The 19383-nt window shown below is 44.8% G+C and overlaps 1 long non-coding RNA gene across 2 annotated transcripts; it reads right to left on the bottom strand.

Moving 5' to 3' along the window:
• Positions 1–519: 519 nt before the first annotated feature.
• Positions 520–19360, bottom strand: LOC115337557. 2 transcript variants are annotated; one of them, XR_003922190.2, is made up of 3 exons: positions 18187–19360; positions 12706–14009; positions 520–971 (listed from the first exon to the last, which is right to left on the bottom strand). It is a non-coding gene; the product is annotated as an uncharacterized LOC115337557 (long non-coding RNA). The 2 variants fall into 2 exon arrangements; XR_005931861.1 differs by lacking the exon at positions 18187–19360 and adding an exon at positions 14148–17380.
• Between the last annotated feature and the right edge of the window lie 23 nt (positions 19361–19383).

Consider the following 19383-nt stretch of genomic DNA (forward strand, 5'->3'; position numbering starts at 1 on the left):
GGACCCAGCACTTCCCACTGTCCCAGAGAGGGCGCTGGAGCAGATGCAGAACTGGCTGGTTATGGAGCAGCAGGTCCTGTTCTACTGCACCAGCAAATAGGAAAAACTGGGAGAAGCTAAATGTGGCCACAGGGAGACAAAAAGAGACAGAGTTTGCAACAGTGCAAAAATGAAAACCAGCCCCACAGTTCAGCTCAGTTCCTAAACAGCCAAACTTTCAGAGAGTGATGCTCCCGCTTGGAAACTAGCACGGGAAAACAGACAGAAGCTCTGAGCACAGGCTTTTCAGGAAAGATTATTAAACTGACACAAGCCACTGAGAGAAAATTTCACCGCCTGTGCAAAGCAGAAGAGCCTTGAGTAACCCGGGAAGCACCGAGGGCAGCAGGAGACGGCAGTTGTCCCAGTGAAAACTGGAGATAGTGTCTCTGCGCCTGCAGAGGAACACAGATACCCTGTATTTCCCTAACCGGTCTCACTTTCACCCTTGTGTGGTCCCACATGGTAACTCATACTCACTCCATTTATTGCTTTTATTGACAGTTTCCTGTGTTGTGAAACACACTGTAAGAACAGATACATTCATTTCATTTTTTTTCTTAGTGTCTTGGCTAAAACTGAATCTTTTTTGACCTTTTTTGAAAATATGAAATAGAAAAATAGGACCAGTTTTGGCATATGTGCCATATCCCACTTCTTTCAGCATCTTCTGTGTTAAAATTTTCAGTAGGGCCCACTGCATTGCTCTCAGGGATTTTATGAACAAGCAGGGTTGCTTTACCACTTTTGGAGATGCCAAGCAGGAGTCCCTCTCTCTCCACTGCCTATTGAGGGACTTGAGGTGGGCCAAACGCCCAACCTAGGAACAAAGGTTCATGACCAAAAAGAGATGGAATACGACACACACAGGTTTTCAGTATTTCAGAAATGTTCCACCTTCTTCCTTGTCTCAGCATGTGTTTAGAGATTTTCTGTCTGTAATGAACGGGTTAACTTTGTTCATGAAATCGCATGTGGAGGTAGGGATATTCTTCACTTAGATAAGACCATGAGTACCGATGATTAGCATATGTAGAGAAACGTTTACAGAGCATGAATGGGACTTGAGTCACCTAAAGAACAGCTGAGGAAGACTTCGGCCTTCATCCCAACAACCACCAGAAGGCAAATTACGACCACTTAACACCTGATGGCACAAGATACCAAAGATACCAGCCAGCCTTCACGTATCAGGGACTAAAAAGACTGTATAAATAAAGAGGCTCTTCCCCTGTTTGGGTGCGAGCTTGTGGCGGAGCACTGTCTCCCCGGCCGCCCAGCGCTGTTTTGCTCTTTTATCGCTTGCTAATAAATTCGATCTTTTATTTAATACAAATTGGCTCCTCCAATTTGTCACGAGCGTCTATAACAAACTTGGTGCCGTGACTCGGATCCAGGTTCTTTGGTGCGGACCCTTGCAAGCGGGGAGGCGCCCTATCCCCGGATAGCCCCGTCTTGAAGAGGTGCCGCCGCCATACCCTGGACCCACGAACCCCTCTAAATTATGATAACTGAGCAAAAGAACCTGCAGGACCCCTTAAATTTTGTGCACAAAGACCAAACGAAGACCCCGGGAGCGGGTGAGTATATAAAGCGTGAGCCGTTTGGTTGGGGTGGTTATCCCGAGGTGCGATTGTGTGAGAGGTCTCTCTGAGATCACGTGAGTGCGGACCCTCCAGTAGTGCAGTTCTCGTAGCCCGCGAGGGAGCGAGTCACGACCGAGGGGAAGTGAGTGTGTGTGTGTGGATAAGGGCACCTCGGAAGATGGGACAGAGGAAAAGCAAGCCCTCTGGACCCATGGGGATGGGGAAGGGAAATAAGTTACCAGACATACCCCCGGACAGTCCCCTAAGCCTGATGTTAAGATATTGAGACAGTTCACCAAGGAGAAAGGATAGGTCTAAGGAAAAAGATGATTAGTTATTGTATTGAGATTTGGGGTGGAAAACCTCCCAGCAATCCTCATATACTCTCGCCTGTGTTCGGGTCCTCTGAGGATTGGGTGTGTCAACAATTAAATATATGGGTAAACAATAAGAGACCACCAGCCAGCCCAGAGGAAAGTGAATATGCTGCCTTATGGATTTCCCAATCCTGGGAAATGTCATTCCTCTTTGCCTTAAGAGAAAACAGACCAGATAAACCTCGAAAAGATGATGAGGACCCCCTGTGGCCCCCTCCCTATGCCCCTCAGACCCCTCCTCCTCAGGACCCACTCCAAGGCCAGGAAATAGCCCAGGCCCAGGAAGGGTCAGATTCGGAACCTAATTCCTCAGCCCCGGCACCCCCTCCCAGAAGGTCTGCACGTAATAAAATAATACGAAGAAAGGAAAGATTGTTCCTTCTTCGGGAAATGTTGGTGCCTGGTGAGGATGAACAGGGGGGACCGGGAACGGGGTATGTGGCAGTCCCCCTTAATACAGGGGATGTAAGAAAATTTAAGAAGGAAATGGGGAATCTGTTAGATGATCCCCTGGGGTTAGCCAAAAGGTTGGATCAATTCTTGGGACTGAATTTGTACACGTGGGATGAATTACAGTCTATCCTGGGCATATTATTTACCGTAGAAGAAAGGGACAAGATTAGGGGGGCTGGGATGAGACTGTGGGACCAGCAACATCAGACTGGCCCAACGACGGATCAAAAATGGCCCTTAAATCGGCCAAACTGGAATAATCAGGATCCGGCTCACAGGAAAAAGATGAGACCCCAATGGAATGGCTTGATTGAACCATTTGAGGTGGTTATTAAGAACCCAGAGATTCCAGTGAGAGTTAAACAATATCCCTTATCTAATGAAGGGAGAAGGGGACTAAAACCTGAGATTAAAAGACTATTGGGAAAGGGGGTACTCGAACCCTGCATGTCCCCTTTTAATACCCTGATTTTACCAGTAAAAAAAAAATCCGATGGTAGCTATCGGTTGGTGCATGACCTAAGGGAAATCAATAAACGGACTGTCAACCGGTTCCTGGTAGTGGCAAACCCACACACCCTGCTGAGTCAATTGGGACCCGAGAACCAATGGTATAGCGTAATAGATCTTAAGGATGCATTCTGGTCATGCCCTCTAAAGGAGGAATGTAGAGATTATTTTGCCTTCGAGTGGGAAGACCCAGACACTCATAAGAGACAGCAGTTAAGGTGGACTGTACTCCCCCAGGAGTTTACAGAATCCCCAAACTTATTTGGACAAGCCCTAGAACGGGTTCTACGGGAATACCAACTGCAGGATGGGGTCTTACTAATACAGTATGTGGATGACTTATTGTTAGCAGGAGAAAATCAAGAAACAGTCAGAAAAGAAAGCATACGGTTGTTAAATTTCTTGGGCCTTCAAGGCCTCAACGTATCACGGCCAAAACTACAGTTTTGTGGAAAAGGAGGTGAAATATTTAGGACACTGGATAAGCAAGGGGACTAAGAAGTTAGACCCCGAATGAGTAAATGGAATTTTATCACTGAAAGCCCCGAGGAGTAAACAACAGATTAGACAATTGTTGGGGCTATTTGGGTATTGTAGACAGTAGATTGAAAACTTTAGTGCGAAAGCACGATTTTTGTATCAAAAGTTAACTATGGATGGGTTGCTTAAATGGACCCCAGAAGATGAAGAGAGATTAGAGAGTCTCAAGGCTGATCTAGTTAACGCCCCTGTCTTGAGTCTGTCCTGATGTGAGGAGACCCTTTTATTTATTTGTGGCCACTGAGGAGGGGACAGCATACGGAATTTTAACCCAGGAGTGGACAGGGAAAAAGAAACCTGTAGGGTATATTTCCAAATTATTAGACCCCGTCAGTAGAGGGTGGCCCACCTGTTTACAAGCAGTTGTTGCTGTAACCCTGATAGTGGAAGAAGCAAATAAGATAACGTTTAGAAGTGAATTAAGGGTGTTCTCCCATAATATTCGAGGAGTTCTCCAACAAAAGGCTGAAAAATGGATCACCGATGCTAGGCTTTTAAAATATAAGGGGATCCTAATCCATTCCCCTAAATTGGAGATCGGAACAACAAACTTAAAAAAATCCGGCACAATTTTTGTATGGGGGTCCTGAAGAAGAATTAACACATAATTGCCTTCAGACCATTGAAGAACAAACAAAAATTAGGCTAGATCTGGAAGAGGTAAAATTGAGAGAGGGAGAAAAGTTATTCGCTGATGGGTCATCTCGAGTAATAACAGGGAAAAGGAAGTCAAGACAAGCAATAAGAGGGCCCAAGCGAATAACTGTGGTACATGTTAAGGGACACCAAAGAAAAACAACCCCTGAAATTCAGTAAAGCCAGGTAATATGGTATTAATAAGAGCCTGGAAAAAATCCTCTCTCACTCCTAGGTGGGAGGGGCCCTTTCTTGTTTTACTTACCACAGAAACTGCTGTCCGAACTACAGAACGAGGATAGACTCATGCAAGCAGGATCAAAGGACCAATTCGGAGTTCTCATTGAGAGGTGACCAAAGACCCTGACAGCTTGAAAATCAAGCTCCGAAGAAAAGTGGAGGAGTGAGACTGTCTTTTGTAAAAATCCTCACTGTATATGTTATCTTTATATGTTACAGGTGTAAACTTTGTAGAGAAAAGTGGTGGCCACATTGCTCCTATGGGTATTCCCCTAGTGACATTTGCCACGAATGTTATAATTACGAACAGGAATTAATTGAGCAAGCATTATGTATGGGAATATCAACTGGAAAAATTATAAAAGACTCCAAAGAATGGTGGGATATTTTTGCTAAAGGCATAAACCCTGAGAGGTGTTGTCTTTATGTAAATAAGTTATGCCCAACGAAGACTGAAATAGTGCAAGTATCCCGCAGACGAACAGTGGTCAGAGTGGGGTGGGGAGCTTGGGAAGTGAAGGATACAAACTGGGACGCATATAAGTCAAAACAAAGTAAATATAAAGGAGGTTCCCCTGAAGAATACGACTGCTGCTGAGAAGATAGTATACCTCGCTGCTCTAAGCAACAGAGTAGGCAGAGAAGAGGGCAGAGACGTACTGCTGTGGGGATTAAGGTTGATGAACTACCTCCAGAGAAGGCTCACGGAGCCTCTTGACTTATTACTCCCAAATAAAACATCCTCAGAGCTTCCCCAAAGTCTCCCATCTCTCACCAGGGATGAAGACAAAAATCAAAATGATTATCAGCACCCTTGGAATACCTGTCCAAGGGTAAAGGGACACCACTTTTCTCAAACTTGAGATTAAGCACTTGAATGATAGGACTGTTACTAATGCTAATGGAGACAACCCAAGACAAAGGGAACCCCCACCAACCTTACAAATAGACGCTTTATAGGTGGGAGGATCAAAAGATACTACAGCAAGTAATTGCTGCCGGGGCCCCAAGCTTTAATCAATCCTTATGTCAAATCATACCCAGGAACCCATGTCTTCATAACTTAGGCTTTTAGTTTTGTCCCAGTTCTAACCCTGGAAAGGGGTATTGCAACCATCCCGACTCTTACTATTATGCTTATTGGGGTTGCAAAACTATAGCTTCTGATTGGATTCCTAGGGGAGGTCCAGATAAATTCCTATCTGTAAGGTGGGGGCCTCATGGATGTACACCTGCTTCACATGGTTGGGATGGAAGCCAAACAGGACTATGGAGTGGAAATTGCCCATATGTTTATATTAATGCAACCAACCCGAAATATCCTGCTTGGTTAACCGAGAGAACATGGGGAGTCAGACTTTGAAAACCAGGCGCAGATTAAGGGGGAATAATTACGATAAGGAAAGAGCTGGTGCCAAATAAACCCTCTGGTGTAAGACCAAATTCAGTCGTAACAGAGGAAGATGATAATAACAATATTGTACAGACTACTACTATCTTACAAGTAACTGTAATACCTAAGCTTATTTACCATCCCGAAGATTTTATTTATAACTATCAAACTACTCAGGCCCATCACATACAAAAACGTGAGCCCTTGACAGCCCTCACGGTAGCAACCCTCATAGCAGTCGGAGCTGCTGGAGCTGGTACAGGAATAACCTCCCTCATACAACAAAATCAAGAATTTCAATCCTTAAGAATAGCAGTCGACGAGGATTTGGCTAGGATAGAAAAAGCCATGACAGCCCTAGAACAGTCTGTTAGGTCTTTATCAGAAGTAGTATTACAAAACAGACGGGGCTTAGACCTAATGTTCATGCAGCAGGGGGGGTTATGTGCAGCCCTACGGGAAGAGTGTTGTGTATATGTTGACCATACTGGAGTAGTTAGAGATACAATGGCCAAGCTACGGGAGGGGTTAGAAAAATGGAAGAAAGACAGGGAAGCACAACAGAGCTAGTATGAGTCTATGTTTAATTATTCACCCTGGTTAACCACCCTATTGTCAACTATTACAGGACCCCTTATCTTGTTGATCTTATTTTTGACTTTTGGGCCATGCATTTTTAATAAGTTGATCGCTATTGTTAAAGGGCGCTTAGAAGCTGCACACTTAATGCTGTTACGAAAACAATATGAACAAATAGAGGATGAAGGAATTAATCCTATCCTCGGGCGGACAAAAGAAGTATTAGATCGATTTAATGAACAAAATCAGGATAAAATAGAAAAGGGGGGATTGTAATGAACGGGTTAACTTTGTTCATGAAATCGCATGTGGAGGTAGGGATATTCTTCACTTATATAAGACCATGAGTACCGATGATTAGCATATGTAGAGAAACGTTTACAGAGCATGAATGGGACTTGAGTCACCTAAAGAACAGCTGAGGAAGACTTCGGCCTTCATCCCAACAACCACCAGAAGGCAAATTACGACCACTTAACACCTGATGGCACAAGATACCAAAGATACCAGCCAGCCTTCACGTATCAGGGACTAAAAAGACTGTATAAATAAAGAGGCTCTTCCCCTGTTTGGGTGCGAGCTTGTGGCGGAGCACTGTCTCCCCGGCCGCCCAGCGCTGTTTTGCTCTTTTATCGCTTGCTAATAAATTCGATCTTTTATTTAATACAAATTGGCTCCTCCAATTTGTCACGAGCGTCTATAACAAACTTGGTGCCGTGACTCGGATCCAGGTTCTTTGGTGCGGACCCTTGCAAGCGGGGAGGCGCCCTATCCCCGGATAGCCCCGTCTTGAAGAGGTGCCGCCGCCATACCCTGGACCCACGAACCCCTCTAAATTATGATAACTGAGCAAAAGAACCTGCAGGACCCCTTAAATTTTGTGCACAAAGACCAAATGAAGACCCCGGGAGCGGGTGAGTATATAAAGCGTGAGCCGTTTGGTTGGGGTGGTTATCCCGAGGTGCGATTGTGTGAGAGGTCTCTCTGAGATCACGCGAGTGCGGACCCTCCAGTAGTGCAGTTCTCGTAGCCCGCGAGGGAGCGAGTCACGACCGAGGGGAAGTGAGTGTGTGTGTGTGGATAAGGGCACCTCGGAAGATGGGACAGAGGAAAAGCAAGCCCTCTGGACCCATGGGGATGGGGAAGGGAAATAAGTTACCAGACATACCCCCGGACAGTCCCCTAAGCCTGATGTTAAGATATTGAGACAGTTCACCAAGGAGAAAGGATAGGTCTAAGGAAAAAGATGATTAGTTATTGTATTGAGATTTGGGGTGGAAAACCTCCCAGCAATCCTCATATACTCTCGCCTGTGTTCGGGTCCTCTGAGGATTGGGTGTGTCAACAATTAAATATATGGGTAAACAATAAGAGACCACCAGCCAGCCCAGAGGAAAGTGAATATGCTGCCTTATGGATTTCCCAATCCTGGGAAATGTCATTCCTCTTTGCCTTAAGAGAAAACAGACCAGATAAACCTCGAAAAGATGATGAGGACCCCCTGTGGCCCCCTCCCTATGCCCCTCAGACCCCTCCTCCTCAGGACCCACTCCAAGGCCAGGAAATAGCCCAGGCCCAGGAAGGGTCAGATTCGGAACCTAATTCCTCAGCCCCGGCACCCCCTCCCAGAAGGTCTGCACGTAATAAAATAATACGAAGAAAGGAAAGATTGTTCCTTCTTCGGGAAATGTTGGTGCCTGGTGAGGATGAACAGGGGGGACCGGGAACGGGGTATGTGGCAGTCCCCCTTAATACAGGGGATGTAAGAAAATTTAAGAAGGAAATGGGGAATCTGTTAGATGATCCCCTGGGGTTAGCCAAAAGGTTGGATCAATTCTTGGGACTGAATTTGTACACGTGGGATGAATTACAGTCTATCCTGGGCATATTATTTACCGTAGAAGAAAGGGACAAGATTAGGGGGGCTGGGATGAGACTGTGGGACCAGCAACATCAGACTGGCCCAACGACGGATCAAAAATGGCCCTTAAATCGGCCAAACTGGAATAATCAGGATCCGGCTCACAGGAAAAAGATGAGACCCCAATGGAATGGCTTGATTGAACCATTTGAGGTGGTTATTAAGAACCCAGAGATTCCAGTGAGAGTTAAACAATATCCCTTATCTAATGAAGGGAGAAGGGGACTAAAACCTGAGATTAAAAGACTATTGGGAAAGGGGGTACTCGAACCCTGCATGTCCCCTTTTAATACCCTGATTTTACCAGTAAAAAAAAAATCCGATGGTAGCTATCGGTTGGTGCATGACCTAAGGGAAATCAATAAACGGACTGTCAACCGGTTCCTGGTAGTGGCAAACCCACACACCCTGCTGAGTCAATTGGGACCCGAGAACCAATGGTATAGCGTAATAGATCTTAAGGATGCATTCTGGTCATGCCCTCTAAAGGAGGAATGTAGAGATTATTTTGCCTTCGAGTGGGAAGACCCAGACACTCATAAGAGACAGCAGTTAAGGTGGACTGTACTCCCCCAGGAGTTTACAGAATCCCCAAACTTATTTGGACAAGCCCTAGAACGGGTTCTACGGGAATACCAACTGCAGGATGGGGTCTTACTAATACAGTATGTGGATGACTTATTGTTAGCAGGAGAAAATCAAGAAACAGTCAGAAAAGAAAGCATACGGTTGTTAAATTTCTTGGGCCTTCAAGGCCTCAACGTATCACGGCCAAAACTACAGTTTGTGGAAAAGGAGGTGAAATATTTAGGACACTGGATAAGCAAGGGGACTAAGAAGTTAGACCCCGAATGAGTAAATGGAATTTTATCACTGAAAGCCCCGAGGAGTAAACAACAGATTAGACAATTGTTGGGGCTATTTGGGTATTGTAGACAGTAGATTGAAAACTTTAGTGCGAAAGCACGATTTTTGTATCAAAAGTTAACTATGGATGGGTTGCTTAAATGGACCCCAGAAGATGAAGAGAGATTAGAGAGTCTCAAGGCTGATCTAGTTAACGCCCCTGTCTTGAGTCTGCCTGATGTGAGGAGACCCTTTTATTTATTTGTGGCCACTGAGGAGGGGACAGCATACGGAATTTTAACCCAGGAGTGGACAGGGAAAAAGAAACCTGTAGGGTATATTTCCAAATTATTAGACCCCGTCAGTAGAGGGTGGCCCACCTGTTTACAAGCAGTTGTTGCTGTAACCCTGATAGTGGAAGAAGCAAATAAGATAACGTTTAGAAGTGAATTAAGGGTGTTCTCCCATAATATTCGAGGAGTTCTCCAACAAAAGGCTGAAAAATGGATCACCGATGCTAGGCTTTTAAAATATAAGGGGATCCTAATCCATTCCCCTAAATTGGAGATCGGAACAACAAACTTAAAAAAATCCGGCACAATTTTTGTATGGGGGTCCTGAAGAAGAATTAACACATAATTGCCTTCAGACCATTGAAGAACAAACAAAAATTAGGCTAGATCTGGAAGAGGTAAAATTGAGAGAGGGAGAAAAGTTATTCGCTGATGGGTCATCTCGAGTAATAACAGGGAAAAGGAAGTCAAGACAAGCAATAAGAGGGCCCAAGCGAATAACTGTGGTACATGTTAAGGGACACCAAAGAAAAACAACCCCTGAAATTCAGTAAAGCCAGGTAATATGGTATTAATAAGAGCCTGGAAAAAATCCTCTCTCACTCCTAGGTGGGAGGGGCCCTTTCTTGTTTTACTTACCACAGAAACTGCTGTCCGAACTACAGAACGAGGATAGACTCATGCAAGCAGGATCAAAGGACCAATTCGGAGTTCTCATTGAGAGGTGACCAAAGACCCTGACAGCTTGAAAATCAAGCTCCGAAGAAAAGTGGAGGAGTGAGACTGTCTTTTGTAAAAATCCTCACTGTATATGTTATCTTTATATGTTACAGGTGTAAACTTTGTAGAGAAAAGTGGTGGCCACATTGCTCCTATGGGTATTCCCCTAGTGACATTTGCCACGAATGTTATAATTACGAACAGGAATTAATTGAGCAAGCATTATGTATGGGAATATCAACTGGAAAAATTATAAAAGACTCCAAAGAATGGTGGGATATTTTTGCTAAAGGCATAAACCCTGAGAGGTGTTGTCTTTATGTAAATAAGTTATGCCCAACGAAGACTGAAATAGTGCAAGTATCCCGCAGACGAACAGTGGTCAGAGTGGGGTGGGGAGCTTGGGAAGTGAAGGATACAAACTGGGACGCATATAAGTCAAAACAAAGTAAATATAAAGGAGGTTCCCCTGAAGAATACGACTGCTGCTGAGAAGATAGTATACCTCGCTGCTCTAAGCAACAGAGTAGGCAGAGAAGAGGGCAGAGACGTACTGCTGTGGGGATTAAGGTTGATGAACTACCTCCAGAGAAGGCTCACGGAGCCTCTTGACTTATTACTCCCAAATAAAACATCCTCAGAGCTTCCCCAAAGTCTCCCATCTCTCACCAGGGATGAAGACAAAAATCAAAATGATTATCAGCACCCTTGGAATACCTGTCCAAGGGTAAAGGGACACCACTTTTCTCAAACTTGAGATTAAGCACTTGAATGATAGGACTGTTACTAATGCTAATGGAGACAACCCAAGACAAAGGGAACCCCCACCAACCTTACAAATAGACGCTTTATAGGTGGGAGGATCAAAAGATACTACAGCAAGTAATTGCTGCCGGGGCCCCAAGCTTTAATCAATCCTTATGTCAAATCATACCCAGGAACCCATGTCTTCATAACTTAGGCTTTTAGTTTTGTCCCAGTTCTAACCCTGGAAAGGGGTATTGCAACCATCCCGACTCTTACTATTATGCTTATTGGGGTTGCAAAACTATAGCTTCTGATTGGATTCCTAGGGGAGGTCCAGATAAATTCCTATCTGTAAGGTGGGGGCCTCATGGATGTACACCTGCTTCACATGGTTGGGATGGAAGCCAAACAGGACTATGGAGTGGAAATTGCCCATATGTTTATATTAATGCAACCAACCCGAAATATCCTGCTTGGTTAACCGAGAGAACATGGGGAGTCAGACTTTGAAAACCAGGCGCAGATTAAGGGGGAATAATTACGATAAGGAAAGAGCTGGTGCCAAATAAACCCTCTGGTGTAAGACCAAATTCAGTCGTAACAGAGGAAGATGATAATAACAATATTGTACAGACTACTACTATCTTACAAGTAACTGTAATACCTAAGCTTATTTACCATCCCGAAGATTTTATTTATAACTATCAAACTACTCAGGCCCATCACATACAAAAACGTGAGCCCTTGACAGCCCTCACGGTAGCAACCCTCATAGCAGTCGGAGCTGCTGGAGCTGGTACAGGAATAACCTCCCTCATACAACAAAATCAAGAATTTCAATCCTTAAGAATAGCAGTCGATGAGGATTTGGCTAGGATAGAAAAAGCCATGACAGCCCTAGAACAGTCTGTTAGGTCTTTATCAGAAGTAGTATTACAAAACAGACGGGGCTTAGACCTAATGTTCATGCAGCAGGGGGGGTTATGTGCAGCCCTACGGGAAGAGTGTTGTGTATATGTTGACCATACTGGAGTAGTTAGAGATACAATGGCCAAGCTACGGGAGGGGTTAGAAAAATGGAAGAAAGACAGGGAAGCACAACAGAGCTAGTATGAGTCTATGTTTAATTATTCACCCTGGTTAACCACCCTATTGTCAACTATTACAGGACCCCTTATCTTGTTGATCTTATTTTTGACTTTTGGGCCATGCATTTTTAATAAGTTGATCGCTATTGTTAAAGGGCGCTTAGAAGCTGCACACTTAATGCTGTTACGAAAACAATATGAACAAATAGAGGATGAAGGAATTAATCCTATCCTCGGGCGGACAAAAGAAGTATTAGATCGATTTAATGAACAAAATCAGGATAAAATAGAAAAGGGGGGATTGTAATGAACGGGTTAACTTTGTTCATGAAATCGCATGTGGAGGTAGGGATATTCTTCACTTAGATAAGACCATGAGTACCGATGATTAGCATATGTAGAGAAACGTTTACAGAGCATGAATGGGACTTGAGTCACCTAAAGAACAGCTGAGGAAGACTTCGGCCTTCATCCCAACAACCACCAGAAGGCAAATTACGACCACTTAACACCTGATGGCACAAGATACCAAAGATACCAGCCAGCCTTCACGTATCAGGGACTAAAAAGACTGTATAAATAAAGAGGCTCTTCCCCTGTTTGGGTGCGAGCTTGTGGCGGAGCACTGTCTCCCCGGCCGCCCAGCGCTGTTTTGCTCTTTTATCGCTTGCTAATAAATTCGATCTTTTATTTAATACAAATTGGCTCCTCCAATTTGTCACGAGCGTCTATAACACTGTCTCTTCCAAAACAGCAAAGGTTCTGAAGCCCGCTATGACTTGAATTTAAAATGCAACAGATGTTCCTTTGCGTGTGCAGATGGCAGTTCCTAGCATTAGTTCTGCCCCGCGGTTCTTATTTTTGTGCTATTTTAACTCTGCTTCTCTCACCTGATCTAATGTGGCATCCTCCCCAGCTAGTGTGGCTAATTACGCAGTCACTCTGCTTGCAGAGTTAAGCATGACGGAAGTTTTTACACAACTAATTTTTTCTTGGGTAGCATTTTCCAAAAGCCCAGGTGAAAAGATTCACTTGATGCCTCTATCCATGCATTAGTAACTTGAAATTCCATTGCAGATAAAATAATGCATTTGCAAGTAGTTTTCCTTTCCCTTAAAGATACGTAAATCACTACTTGCTGGAAGTTCTTTCTTCTATAAAGGACAAGCTACTGTTTTGAGGGTCATGCACTCTCTCTGAGATTTTCCCCATTTCTGCACAAGAGTTCATCTTCTGAGCACAGCCAAAGGGGAGAGTGGGGCGGAGCAGCAGGGAAACACAGCCAAGGACGGCCTGGGAACAATTTCACACACCTCTTTCCTTCGGTCCCTCAACGCATACTGACAGAAACAGATATGGCTGAGAACACCATCAACCTGGTCTGCTCTTTGATTTTTATTTTTTTGTGTAGAGGGGCTGTTCCGGTACACAGAAAGTTGATGAGGTTTTGCAATTAGCAATATGAGCTTTGAACCAGTGCTTAGAATGGTTGGCATTTAAATACATACAGACACACTTTGCTGTCCAGCACCGGGCAGGGAATATTAACCAGCTGAAATACTTATTCACAGACCTTTCACAATCTGGTTCTGTGTCTGCATAACAATTCTCAAGCCAATCAGAGATAGGTACAAGGATTTCAGTGAAAAAAACTGTAAAGTCAAAAGTCTTTAAGCAGCTCAGAGCGTACAAAATTTTTTGAACAGATGATGGAAGTCAGTGAAACAGAAAGGACAAGCTCGTCTGTGTGACCATCTCCAGCTCAAGCTTCTTTGCTGATGCCGGGAGGGATACAGTATAAATATAAGACAAAAAAAAAATGAAACAGAATGAGTCTGATATCTTCAGCCTCTGGAATGGCATCAGCTGGAATTGCACAGGTGCTCTCGTATCACTTGGTTCTGCACCCCTGCTCCCTGTAACAGATGATGTGCTTTCCTGCAGTTTTTTGAAGTTCAGCTGAGATGGGCAGCTCGAGTTAAAAACTTAATCCAGGGAAGACCAAAGCAATTGTGGCAGAGCGTGGGCACGTGTGTGAAACCTGAAAGAAAAAGCAGAGGTAAGATCCCTTCCATCACTGCTCATCCTTAGGCTTGCCCCTGCAGGCACCCCACCCAAAGACTTGCAGTTGGCCTTGGACACACAGGTAACACGAGGGGAAAAATACTTCCTTCCCTACCTATGCCTTTACAAGTAGCAACTCCTCCAGCCAGACAGCTTTGCATCCGTGTCAATAAATGCAGCTCAGCAGTTAGGGGACTGTGTATCTCGAAGGACTAAGACTTCAGCAAAACCCCTCTCATCTGAAGGAAATTAATTTGCTTTGCCAAGCCAACTTGACTTGACTTGACTTTTCTAAAATAGAAAAATAGAACAGCTAAGCCAGAATGTAAATTTATGAAGTGATTTGGAGGAACTAAAAAGTACTTTTGAAAACCAGAAGGAAAGTAAGAAGAGGGAAAATTATAATGTACCAATTAGAGTGGAATGTGAGTCGTCCACGCTAATGCAGGATTCTTTTTATTTTGTTTTCCAGGAGAGTCTTCAAAAATATTGAAATTCAGCATCAGCACCTCAGACTGGCAACAAGGATGACAACAATAATAATAAACCACCGTATTCCAAATAGGCAAGAGAAAAGCTAGGTCTTTCAGGTTTTATCCACTGTCTTAATAACTTGTATCCATAAAAATTCATAGAAATTTCAATGGGATCATAGCTTCACTGCATTTTTGAAAATCAACAACCAGTAGAGTCCTGTGACAGTGCTTTAGGCTCACGAAAAAGCCTGACCGGAGTAAAAAATATGCTTGCATTTTGTCAGCGTTAGTTGCCATCACTTCCACTTCTGAATCAAAACAAGCATGTGTGCATACAAGCACACATAGATATACATCATTTCATCTTTTTCGTAATGATTTCCTACCTCCCACACACAAAAAGAAAAGGTGGTGGTTTTGTATTGTTTTACCAATGCAGAAAATTAGTAAACACTGAATTGGTTCACCCCCCACTCTGGGTGAGGTTCATTAAGAACCAGTGGAAGAAAGAGAAGTGCTTTAAAGTGACAGTGTGTAAGAGAATCACGTGCAGCCCATTCACAGATCCTAAAACAGGTTTTTGGGATCTCAAGGTTATGTACATATTTTGACAACAAAGAATTCAGCTCCGAAAAAGAAAGTCCACACTCTTCTGAAAATTAAAGAAAATCTTACAGCTCCATTCCCACAAAACTGCTTAAAATGGTTAAATAAATAAAAATGAAAATGAAGAGAAAGGCTCAAGCTTCCCAACACGACTGCAGCCAGCCCAGCCGCAGGGCCAGACCTGGCAGGACGTACTGCCGGCTCAAAACTCGGAGGGAAACAAGGTGCGCCTGGCATCGTTCACCTGGGAGCTTTCGGCTGGCCCCTTGGCCCCTCGCCTGCTCCTTCACCTCGCTGCGCCCTTCAGACCCACCGCAGCAAGCCAACCCCCAGCAAAAGTTCAAAGCCTTATCACCTCCCTGCACTGGGCAGAAACTGCAGCCCTGGGACTCTGAGAGAGCGATGGCAGCCAGGGGAAATGGAGGGAATGGGGGGAAAAGCTGCTGCGTCACCGTATAACGCTTGGCACCCCGCTGCAGGCAGTGAGACAGCAAAGTCAGCTGCGGTCGAGCCTAATCCTCACCAGCAAGGGGGAGAGCAGGAAAGAGAAAGCTGAGGAGGAAACAGCGGGGACTTCCCCTCAGCAACAGTGAGCTTTGAAAGCATAGAGATATGAATTATTTTCGGACTGTAGGGACACTTAGCAGGAGCCGGGGGTTATTCATGCGGAGGAGTTCAGAACAGGCTGTAAGCGCTTTGGGAGGATCCTAAACTGAGTGTAAACTGAGTAAGTCTCTGGTCAGCTGTGAGAGGGAAGCTGCAGTGATTTATTTGGGCTGAAAAGGTTTTAAAAAAACCTTACACGCTTCCTGGGACCATTGCTTACCGCAATGACCATCATTGCGGCAGTGTTCAAGGCATCTGCTGTCTTCACCTCCTGCTTCTCTCCGTAGAGGGTATGACACAGGCACTTTTATTTTCAATGCTCATGATTATTTTGCCTGGGAAGCTCAGTGCAAGGGGACTTAAATCCACTTTTGGTAGCCTCTCAGCCCCAAAGAAATACAAATAATAGCAAAATACACCAACTGAAGCTATCAGAAAGGCCTCTACCATTTCTACCTGTACTTTCTGGGGCTCTGAAGCACCATGGGCTCAAATGTGCATGCTCATTTGGTGGGACAGCCCAGCCCCAAAGTCAGGACCCAGCTGGTGGCCATCAGCAAACAAGGGAAACAGAAATGACAAGCTCAAAGAGAGGAATCTGGAGCAGGGGCCCCAACACACCCACATATTGCCTATTACGCTGCAAAGACGTCCAGCAGACGCCACCAGCAGGAACCCTGCCCAGACATGTTAAGCAATTCCCTACTGGTATGGATTGCATCAGTTCTCTGGATACAGCTAAATCCCGCCAGTGATTTTTGCTGTCCTTGAAACTCTTTAAAATACACAGTAAAAGCTTTTCTTTTTTTTTTAAACCATTGTTAAAACTCAGATTGCCCCATATGTTTTATATTTTCAGTTCATTTGCTGGGACGGAGAATACCTTTGGGCAAAGTCTTTGTTTACTTAAACTTAACTCAGCTGTATAACCCATAGAGATGAACAGTTTTCAGAAGGAAGGTACAGAGAAGTCCAGACTACAGTTTCTTTGCCATGTAGATGACGTCTTTCCTCATTACGGCACAGCCTTTTCAGTTCCAGTGTGCTTTGGCCTCAGTTTATGCACCAGTTCCCCGTTTCTTCAGCCCTCCTCGGACAACCTCGAAATTAGGGTTAGGCAGCAGCTAAATGGGAAGACTGCTCTGACCACCCCCGCTCGCTCACATTATCTCAAATAACCTCCCGTGTAGAAAAATCTCTCCCAGTTGGAGGGCAGCTTCCCTCCAGCAGCAGCTCGTGCCAAGGGATTTTGTGAAGGGCCGGAGCATCCTTTCCTCCTCCCCACAAAAATCCTAGCCGGATCATGACACCGTGCATCAAAAAAAAAAGAGAGCAAGGTCGCAATGGCACCCACCTCACGCCGCCTTTCTGCCCGAGAGAGGAGGCAGCCCCGTGCGTGGAGGGTGCCGGGCCGGGGAGGGTGAAGGAGGCAGGTGCCGGCGGCCAGGTCACGCAGGCACGCCAAAGGCTTCCAGCTTCCACCCTCTGTGCTAACCCTTGCTCCCTCAGAGGGGATGGGAAAAGCAAACCCTGGAGAGGAGCCACAATAACGGGGCTGTCTAAAATGCCACCTCAAAGGAACGGAGCGGTCTCCCACCCGCCTGCCACCCACGCTCCCTCCCCACTACCCCTCTGCCCCGCCACATCCTCCCCAGGCCTGCTGAAGGATCCTGTTTTTACACATCCTGCTCATCCACAAGCAGCCTTACCGATGTCCACAGCCCCTCTGGCCCCAGAAAGGTCTCCTCGAAGTGACTGACAGTGCTGTCACATGCTGGATCTGCTCCCTTTTGCCCAGAGCCGCACTTCCACGGCTCTGGATGCTTCAGGCTGAGCAGTGGCCAAAACTGAAGAGCAACGAGCCATCCAAGCACCGTGTTAGAAGACACCTGAGTCAGATGTGGAGTGGATGGGGATCAGCATAGCCTGCAGGGTTTGGGGGAGGCAGGGAGCGGATGAGGACCAGCAGCTGGAGCATGAAAAGGCAAAGAAGATCAGGAGGGCAAAAGCGGGGGGACACAGGTTTGGAAGCTGGCAAGACCATGAGGAAAACAACATGCAGGGGGAGCAGAAAGGGAAAACTGGGACTGGCTGAGTAGCGAGCACAAGAAAGAGCAAAAGCAGGGACTGGTGTTCAGCAAGGCAGTAGGAAGAGCGACATATAAATAAAACATGGTACAAGAAGCACAGAAGCCTGGGGAGAACCAGGAATGTGGAGAAAGGCGAGCACGCGGCATCAGGAGAGAGGGAGAGGTACAAAACATTATACAAAGAAAAAGTAGAAAGATTAAAGCAAAAGCTTCTGTGCTCGGGAGCTGAGAGGCATTGGAGCTCTCCTTTTTTTTCTTTTCTGTCCAGAAATGCCTATGAAAGTTCCTGACAGAGTGTCCCAGCTCTCCCAAAAGCCTCAGCCACCCTGCACAGGGCAGCTGGCAGCTGCTCTCTGCCACCTTCTTCATCCTGTACCTGGCACCAGTCCTGTAGGGAAACTCGCATTTTTGTCCTGGCTGTTGGCATGTCTGCAGGTATCAACAGTACGATAAATCCATGTCTTGTCTTTGCTTTCTAGAAACCCCGGCTCCCAATCTTGATTCCATCCGCCACGGCATGTAGCATCATGTAACCTCTGTACAGAGAATACGCGTTAGGAGACACAACCCGCCAAGGACTCTGCTCCACTGACTGACTCTATTTCTTTTTAAAAGAAGAGATTTCAAATGAAATATTTGGCGCCAGTGCAAAAAACCCAAATGTGTTCCTCTTAAATTCGAGCCCGTGGAAGGAAAACATTTTCATTTTATTTTTCTGGAGGAAAAAACAAAAGCATCACACTTCCAGAGTGACACAACCACACTTCCCGGAGGGGTTTCCAGCTAAAAGCAAAACCCATCAATGGACAATTTAACTTTCTTGAAATGGCACTTTCCCTCAATAAATGAATAAACTTACTTCATTTTTTTACTTTCTATTGTTAATCTGTAAAGCACAGTAATGCTACCTATTAATCTCTTTGAGTTGTTATGAAAAATAAAGCCATGTGAAGCACTCAGTTGCTATAGTAAGCAACTAGTAATGCTATAGTAAGCATCATAGGAAAAGGCCAATGAGGAAACAAAGGACATTGTCTCCAGAACAGGGTTTAAATCATGCATGAACTGTGCGTTAACCTTAAGACCCACATAAAATGATGAGGAGGAAAAAACACACTGAGGCAAAAATCCTGCAAGAATAAATATGCTGTGTGCTGATATAATTAAAGGCTCCATGGCTCACACAGGCACCTTCTTTCTGACATTTCCTGGGAGCTTTTTAGGTGACTTGGCAACCAGAAGAATGTTTTTATTAGTTAATGGTTTTTTGTGTCAAACTCTATTTGATTTGCCTTGTACGTGTAATTCAGTCTCTTGTCTGGATACTTGAGGAAATTATGAATTTGTAAGTTCTTTTTCCATTAGACTAGGTACCTCAGAAATATAGCTAAACCATACCATATATATATTTAAAAATACTTAGGATAAAAACCTTCACTTTCTCTTCTAACCTTTGTCCACAATCTATTTTTTTGCTCTGGAAGACTTTCTTTTTATCAGCTTTACGCTCCCCTCTATCTTCAATAAAAAAAAAGAAATGCTTCCTAATCACAAGACATGACAGAGCTTGCTA

This window comes from Aquila chrysaetos, unplaced genomic scaffold (genome assembly GCF_900496995.4).
Source record: "Aquila chrysaetos chrysaetos unplaced genomic scaffold, bAquChr1.4, whole genome shotgun sequence".
In the NCBI taxonomy this organism is placed as follows: Eukaryota; Metazoa; Chordata; class Aves; order Accipitriformes; family Accipitridae; genus Aquila; species Aquila chrysaetos.